The sequence below is a fragment of the Microtus pennsylvanicus genome, chromosome 21 (assembly GCF_037038515.1).
Source record: "Microtus pennsylvanicus isolate mMicPen1 chromosome 21, mMicPen1.hap1, whole genome shotgun sequence".
Classification (NCBI taxonomy): domain Eukaryota; kingdom Metazoa; phylum Chordata; class Mammalia; order Rodentia; family Cricetidae; genus Microtus; species Microtus pennsylvanicus.
In genome coordinates this window covers 12,316,325-12,325,377 of record NC_134599.1, presented here as the reverse complement: position 1 = coordinate 12,325,377, position 9,053 = coordinate 12,316,325, and the positions used below count along the sequence as shown (strand labels likewise).

At 44.8% G+C, this 9,053-nt stretch overlaps 1 pseudogene; it reads right to left on the bottom strand.

The window, feature by feature from the left end:
- Positions 1 to 1,328: 1,328 nt before the first annotated feature.
- On the bottom strand, positions 1,329 to 7,431 carry LOC142839567 (elongation factor 1-beta-like; annotated as a pseudogene).
- Between the last annotated feature and the right edge of the window lie 1,622 nt (positions 7,432 to 9,053).

Here is a 9,053-nt window from a genome sequence, read left to right as displayed (position 1 = left end):
GCTCCCATCTTTTTCAAAGAAGCATCTCTTTGCAGCAGACAGAGACCATTGCAGAAATCCACATCTGGTCAAAATACAGAGAACAACTGATCATGAGGTGCTTGCCTGAACAGATACATCTGCAATACATATTTAGGACAGTGAAACATCAAGGGAAAAGTGGAGGAGAGCCAGAGGACCAGGGAAAATGCTGTGAGAGTGTGACCCGTAGAACTGACAGGCAAATTTCACTAATGACACCTCAATAATATAGCTGCCTAAACAAGACCTGAATAAAGACAACAGTAATAGATATGCTAATGAGGAAGGGAAAAGTCTCACAGGACCTCATTCCTAAACAAAGAACTACAGGCAACTAAATGCTGAGGTCAGAAGAAACAGTTCTCCAGGGATGAGCCCTAAAATCATAAACATACAAGTGACACTCAATAGGAGAAGCGAGTTGTACTAACTGTGTGTGTGTGTGTGTGTGTGTGTGTGTGTGTGTGTGTGTGTGTATGTATGTGTGTGTATGAAGAAGAAACCATGAATCTGAGAGGGAACAAGGGACATAGGAGGGGTTGGGAGGAAAGAGAAGGGAAGAAATGATGTGATTATATTTTAATAAAAAAACCCAGAAAACTAAAAATAAAAGGAGAAACTAGTCAAAAGATTCAGAGAGTTTATTAGGGAGACTATCTGGATAGTAACTAAGCAAATCAAAACTACTCAACATTATTAGTCACCAGGAACATGCAAAGTAAAGTTACAGTGTGAAACTCACATCTTTAAAAATGGTCCATAGGAAAATACACCAGCAGCACCTAGCTCTTAGAAAGCACTTGAATGTATTACTAATGAGACACAAAATGGGGAAATTGCTCAGAAAACATGCTAGTTAAGATGGGCAGTTTCTCATGAAGTTGAACATGTATGTGTCCATATGTTTACCTTAGAGAAAAAATAAAACGAAACATAAATGCAGTTTCACCCAAGAGCCCAAGAGCTGGTTTTAAGATAGTAACAGTAGCGCTACTATCTAAAAAAAAAAAAAAAAGCACTGGAAATCCCCAAATATCCTTCACAGTTAACTGACCAGAAGTAAAAAGGAGTGAATCATAGGATTTTTTTCAAAATAGGTGCATATAACAAACCTACTTGTTAGTGAAGGAATCAAGAAAGTTAAATTCATTTTTATAAAATTCCGGAAGACAACACCACAGGGAAGAGAGCGCAGGTGCTACTACAGCCTAAGGAAGGAGGATTTGATTACTAACATGCAATCTGTGTAATTTTTTTTTTCTGAGAGAGAATTGTCTTACGGTTTTCTTTTTAAATCTTTCAAGCTTTTATTTAAGTGTGCTGACTGGAGGTGAGGATGGACTTGAGGTTTTGTTAAAAGCAGCCACTTCCCGGACTGCATACAATCCTCAGAAATAACCCACTCCTCCAGCATGTCTATTCCGATTTTACCCTGTTCAACTATACACTGTATTCGAAGCTTTCAAGTTCCATCTCCCACCGGAACCAATGTAGAAAATTCCTACACCAAAGCCATCAGCTCAGCTGCTTCCGACACACGCCTCTAATTCTGTCATGTTGTCTCATCATCGCAAGGTTTCACATCCAGCAAGATGGGAGACTTGGCATCAAGTGCAGGCTTTTGGGCTTTCTTTGATTCATACTGCGGAGCTTCTTCGCTTCTTCATTTTCTTTCTCAGATCCAAAGAGATCAATGCCATCATCATCTTCCTTAGCATCCATAGCTCCGCTTCCTGTTATGTCTCCCACATTGGCAAGGCCACGCTTGCTCAAAGATGTCATCATTCTCAGCAGGCTAGCTTTGTTGTAATTATACCAAGGGAGGGCGTGGCACAAGACAGTGGGCCAGAGACTGCTTTAAATGCCGCCACATAGGCTTCCAGGGCTCATACCCCCTCCATGTAGCTCTTGTCAGGTAATGGTTGAGCACCACGAGGCCCGTGGGGCTTTCTGGGTCTCTGAAACCCTTGGTGTCGGGAGCTGGGAGGCCGCCAGCACTGAGGGAAAAAGTGAATGTCGTATATCTTGGTGGGACAACTGTTTTTTTTTTTTGTTGTTTATTTGTTGTTTTTGTTTTTGGAGGCAGGGTTTCTTTGTGTAGCTGGAACTCCTTGTGTAGACCAGGCTGGCCTCGAGCTCACAGAGATCCTCCTGCCTCTGCCTCTCAAGTGCTGGGATTAAAGGTGTGCACCACCACCAACCGATGATGGCAACTGTTATCACACTCTGAAAAGCTCCCCACGCTCACAGAGCAGTATACCAAAGAAGTTTGTTTTTATCATATGTAAAATTTAAAAGGATTTTTTGAAAACTAGGCGATTGCAATATAAAATAGACTTTCAAAACATTGAAAAAAATCTTTTCTGCAAAAACAATGAAAAAGGTGCCTAGAAAGAAATTCAGAAAAATTTCCAAAAATTGGGTGAGAATTTGAAAAAAGAAAAAAAAAAGATGATGAGGGTGATGGGCCAAAGATGGCACTTGTCTCTGGACTACTTTCCAGACCTCAAACCAACACCTGCCCTTGCTCCCTGGACCCTTTAGAGAACCTTCACGTGCAGAGACCAATAGGGGCAGCAGAGATGCTAAAAATTCTACATTCAAACCCAGAAGGACCATAAGCAGTAAAAACAACCACAGTGGCTTCCCCAGCCCTTTGGCATTTTTTGCACATGTGGGCTGCTTGCATTGTTGAGCTCACTTGGGTTGTGGGTGGCAAGGAGAGTGGGGTGGTGTGACCGCTGAAGCATTCCAAGTGGGTGCTGTGCAGCCTAAGCTTTAAGCTTGCTTAGGAGCCCCTGCCTGGGGTTAATGATGTGGTCCCCGCCACTTTTTAGGGCACTTTATGGCTATGCAAAGGGAGCTTCCTGGGTGAGCTTGAAACTTATGGCTTCCGACAAACTGTCTCCTGACTGCAGGCTGGAGACCAGGAGCGTGTGAAAATCTGAAGAGCGCAATGAAATGAAGTTGTGGCAGGATGCCTAGCAGGATTGGAGATCAATGTGCAGGGATATGGATGATGGAGTGTGGCGGTAAAGGAAAGGGCTTTTTCGTGTGAATGCTAACTGATCTTTACCTGATTCCTCTCTATTGACCTTCCCTCTCTGTTTAATTTTTTCCTCCCCTCTTCCTTCTATCCTTCTAGAATTAGCATTCTCCACCCACCTCCAGCCTCTCTTCCCCCTTTTCTCTTGGACTTTGTACACCTTACTCTTTTTCTCGGGACCTGTCAACAGAGTGAAATATGCACTTAATTTAACAGAGAGGGCACGGAAGGAGTGAAGGGTGGTGTGCTAGACCCTCCGTCTGCCATAATAAATTCCCAACAATGCAGTGGCTTAGATCAACACAAGTTTACTCCCACCGGTTTGGAGGCCAAAGGTCCGAAATCGAGTTATCTGGACAAGGCTGCAGGTTCCAAGAGAGAATAGGCCTTGCCACTTGTAGGCAGAGGTCCAGGCATTCCTTATGCTGTCGCTGCTTGACTCTGGCCTTTGCATCCTACCAGCATGGCCAGCTCCAGAGTGGCCATTGTTTGTGACAGTTTGTGGCCAGTTATCCAGACTCCACCTGGAGAATTCACGGGGTGCATTAAACCTTTAATGGCAACTGTAAAATCCCTATTCCTAGCATGACCATATCATAATCATACATTTGGGGAGCTAGGATGTGCTTTTGGGGGAGCTCACCTCACCTGCAGTTAGCGTTAGTTTTATTTATTTTTTTCATTCAATAAAGTACATGCTTACTGCTGGTGAATGATTACTTAGCCCAGAGCTGGAAGAAAAAAAGAAAAAGGAGAGAGGCTAATTCATTGGTAACTACCTAGGAAACTGACAAGCCTGAATAGTCCCAGCAATCAGTCAAAAAATAAATAAAAAGAAAGAAAACCAGAAAACATCCGAAGAAGCAAGCCAATACCAAACAACCACAATACAAAGAAAGGCAAGACTACAATAGCTCAGTCCTGTCACGAAGTAAGTGTGGCTGAAAGGATGCAGATAAAGAAACAAGACAAGCATATGCCTCACGACTAATGAACAAGAACAAGGAAACTGGTTGTGATAGGAACATAGACAACAGCCATGAAAAAGAATAAGCCCAGGAAGATACAGAAACTTAACGTTTGGCCTTGCCACGTAAGCTTGAGGGTCAGAGTTCAGTCCTCAGAACACTTGTAAAGAGGCCAGGTAGAGTAATGTGCTTGAACTCCCAGCCCCGGGGAGGTGGTTGCCGGTGAGTCCTTGATACTCTGCTCACTAGCTAGCAGGTCTAGCCTGATTAGGGAGGCTTAGTCTAGTGAGAGACTGTCACACAAAGCAGGTGGATGTCTCTTGAGGAATGAAGGCTGAAGCTAACCCCGACCTGCAGACAAAGGCAGACACACATGGTCCTATACCTGGACATGCCCATGCACCCACGTGAACACGTGCCTATACACACCCGCTCAAAGAAGTGTGATGTTTAAGATGAAACTCACTTGTATTAAGAGAAATGTGACTGAGGCCACTTTGATGTGTGCTTGTATATACACCCATGTTACACACACACACACACACACACACACAAATACACACATATGTGTTATATGTACACATATATCTGGCACAGGCCACCTGAGATCAGGACATTTCTGCTCTTGTGGTCATTCTCTGCCCACCAGCAAGAGGATAGATCAGAGTTGTCTCAAGTTGGGGGTAGGATACAGAAAGAATAGAAGCTGGAAGGGCCCTCAAGTACTGGATTTTATGCTATGGACTTCATTAGATTGTCCTAATGTTTAGTCAGGTGGTGGTGGTGCACACCTTTAATCCCAGCACTTTTGGAGGGAAAGGCAGGCAGATCCTTGTGAGTTGAAGGACAGCTTGGTCTACAAAGTGAGTTCCAGGACAGCCAGAGTTACACAGTGAAACCTCGTCTTGAAACACCATAATCAAAACAAGCAAAGAAAAGAAGTTTGGCGGTAGATCTGTAAGGAGTCAGTAAAGGTTGAATGAAGCCTTGGGCTGGTATTCTGAGCCAGCAGGATAGATGTCCTCAAAGAGAGCAAGTGAGTGCGTGTGTGCATGCGTACGTGCGTGCGTGCGTGTGTGTGTGGTGTGTGTGTATAACTTTGGGAAAACAAGTTTCTATCCTTTAAGCCACCCAGCCTGTCGTGTTTTGTTACAGCAGCCCATGGAAACTAATAAACATAGAATCTGAGTACTATCCATCGACCCCGCTTTTGGAGCCGAGAAGCTGTGAGATAACCCACAAGGGGTTCGGAACCAGGTGCGACACCCTGACTAGCACCAAGAGCGTGTGGATGCAGGAACAATAAACACCCTAGCACATACAGTTTTTGTCCAGCTCCAATAATATGAACTCGGTTCCCAAATGGGCAAGTTGTTCAGGATGATGGATGAGGTCAGTGTTCTGGTCTACTCAGCATATGTGGGAAAGCCTGAACATAAACATTTGGGTGAGTCTCCTGATCGGCAAATTAAAAAACAGGGAAGGTGAGGGTCAGAGGAATAGAAGGAGAAAAGGGGAAAATCAGGTTCTATTTAGTAAACTTGTAGTCCGTTCCGTGTTTACCATTTCCTTGGCCAACCAAGGAAGACCGTGCTTCTGTCTCAAGGGAAGCAGCCAGTGGGCCGACAACATTGAGCTCTGTTGCCGTGGAAAGAACATTCCACACTTGCGAAGGTTTGTCTGGAGCAGCCTTCCTCCATTATAGCCCCACTGTCAGAGAAGAGAAGCTGGGAGAGAGCCCAAAGAACCTGCTGGTTGAAGAAAATACTCTAGTTTTGTTAAGATTTTAGGATTCAGGAAGGCAGAATGTCACATCTAATTGTCTAAGCTGTGGATTGGCTCAGGTATGTTAGTCCAGAGGCAAAGCTTAGTCCCTCACAATGTGGTGCACCTTGAACACCTTTAGAAAACAGCATAGCCCGAAGCATCCATAGGTCCAACATCTGAGCCAGACCGAACCAGAATCTGCCTTGAGTTTATTGGAATGTATTTATTACAGGCCGACTTCCAGATCTTGTTTTCCTTCTGTACCTGAGGTTTTAATCCACTGCCTAGGGCCTACTAAATACAGTGAATAATTAGAAGAATGGTGAACTCAGTAAATATTTGATGAGTAAATAAATGAGCAAGTACATGAATAGCATCTCCAGGGCTTGAACCTATGAGATATGTGACGCGCGGATGATTTAGGCCTTTCCATCTCTTTGTCTCAGGGGCTTCTGTGTACTCTACACAATGGGCTTGTTGAACTGCACCGGGGCTGTAAATCCCAGAAATTGAGGATAGTGGATGAAGTGCACTGTACAACTAAAGCTGTCAGTGTTCCCACAGGGAGAGGCGCGGTGGGTGAAATCTCCCCTTTGATCACAGGAAGCCTCGTCCCCGTGTCTCTGTGACTGACAAAGAGTGACAAGCGACTTTTCCCCTCAATGCTTCCTGGAGCTGATTGTGTTAGTTCTGAAGGGTTAGCCGTGGTCACACAGCCCTTTCTGACTTTTCCCATCTAGGGAAGGGATAGGTGCTAGGACACTTCCTTTAGAAACTCTCAAATAACCCATGTGGAGCTGTGAGGATGAGAAGGTTTCTTACTATTTCTCTTGTCTCTAGGATCAGAAATGCAGGCAGAATTCTTATTCCCAGGGATTCAGATTATATATACATATGTATACAGACATATATGTACATATATGTATGTATGTGTGTATATATTCTTCATTTCATCTATCTATCATCTATCTATCTATCTATCTATCTATCTATCTATCATCTGTCTGTCTGTCTATCATATCTATCTATATGAAGAAATGAAGCATTCTATGCACAAGCATAAACCAGTTGTCCTAGCTTGCCTTTTCTGTCACAGTGATAAAACACTGACCAAAACTATCTTGGGGAGAAATGATTTATCTCAGTTTACAGGTCACACAGTTCATCGTCGAGCGAAGCCAGGCAGGAACTCAAAGCAGGAACCTGGAGGAAGAAGCTGAAGCAGAGGCCATGTGAGAAACAATGCTTACTGTCTTGCTCACAACAGCTTCGTGAGCTTGCTTTTTTATACAGCCCACATGCCCAGGGGTAGTACCACCACCCTTGGTATCCTGAGCTCTCCCACATCCAGCATTAATCAAGAAAATAGTGCCCAATCGATCAGTCTGTTGAAGAGGATTCCCTCTTCCTAGGTGGGTGAGTTGTGTCAAGTTGCCAAATAAACAGCCCAGCAGGCCTAGCCACTCCTGGAACTTGTCCTTGTTAATTGCCTCTTAATTTCTCTATTTTATGTCTTCTTTGGGGGTATCCACACCACCTTAACTGAATTTACTGTAAAATCCCAAACTCGGGGTATAATCCTGAACACGAACCTGATAGCATAGACTCCCACTCCCCCTTCTCATCCATGGTTCCCTCTTTCTCCACAGACACTTCCAGAACCACCTGCCCTTTAATTTCTGGATCAAAGACATGAGCACAGGTGTTTGTTGGGATTGCTGATGTCTAAATTTTCGATTTTGAAAGCGTTCAGACCGCCCTCAGCTTCAATACAGGAACAGAGACGGTGTGAAGGCGCAAGTGTTACCAAAGGCCTTCTGCCTGTGTATGGTTGTGGCTCATGAGCTGTCAATCAACTCCACCTGTATAATGAGGCCCACTCAAGCCAGAAGGTGAGGTAAATTCACGCAAGCAAGCTCTGAAGCTGTTTCTATGTGGTTGATCAGACTGCAGAAGTGTCCTTAGCCTCACTGAAGTCTAGCAAGAGAGTCTGTCATGAGAACTTCCATGTTTTCAGGCATTCCCTAGGGCCCTCTCTCCAGATAAGTCTTCCTCGGTGGGAGGCACTGTGTTCCAAGACCTTGAGGTAGAAGACAAGGATGGCCAGTGAGCTAGAAGGAGCTTGCTTTGGCCAGAGTGCAAGGAGAGGGGATAGAGTCCTTAAAGCAGTTCCAGTGACTTCGGAATGAGATGCTACAACTCTGAGGGAGGTGAGCCTGCAGAAACTCACGCTTCCTCCTCACACTGGAGCTGCACAGTGGTATTTCATATGCTACGCTCTTCCACATATGAGGTCCACAGCTCATTAACTGGTACTTCAGAGCCCACTGCGACATAAAGTGGCCGGTTCTAGAGAGTGGATTTCCAGCCACTTGTGCTGAAGAGCACCGCAGTGACTTCTCTATCAATTCGGGTCATGACGGCGCCATTTCCAGTAAGAATTCAGAGGAGAATTTGGAGGGAAGAAGGGATCTGCCCTGAGTGTTTCTTGGCAGCCGAAGGGCTGGTGAATTCTCACTTACACGGTGCCCTACATTAAATCTCAGTAGTCAAACATGATACTTCAAATTCCTGTTACGGGGAATTGCTCTTTGCAGTAGAAGCCCAGTTCCTTGGTACTATACGGTTTCTCTCTTATAATGGACTCTAGCTAGTCAGAGTCTTCAGAAAATTCTCTACCAGCCAGAGCAGCCTGCCTCTTGAGCAGGAAAAGGATTGTGACCCTGCTGAGAACTGTCCGACATATCCATTTCCTGGATGTGAACCTGGATGTTAACATAGGGAAGTGCATCGCTTCTTTGGATTTCCCCGAGTTCCCCAACTCAAAGGGCAGGGAGACCAATGATCACATCCTGAGATATGGTGGCTGGTGGTGAGCGGCACGGACTAAAAGGCACAAAGACCACAAAGACATGTATCAGTAAAGTGGTCAGCAATGCCAGCCAAAAGGAGGCTCCTGAGTGTGGTGTGTTAGCTGCCTCTCTGTCACTGGGACCAAATATGCGAAATAATCTGATTATAAGGAAGAAAAGTTTGCTTTTTGACTCAGTCTCAGAAGTTTCGTTCCATGGTCATAAGACCCTGTGACTTTGGGGCCCATGGTGGCACAGAACACCATGGCAGGCAGCATGGGGAGGAGTAGGCTACTCACTTTATGGCATTTGGGAAGCAAAAGAGAAAGAACCAGAAGGGGGCTGGGGTTCCAATAGCCCCCCTGGAAGGCGCTACTAAAGACCGTGTGTATTTTTGTT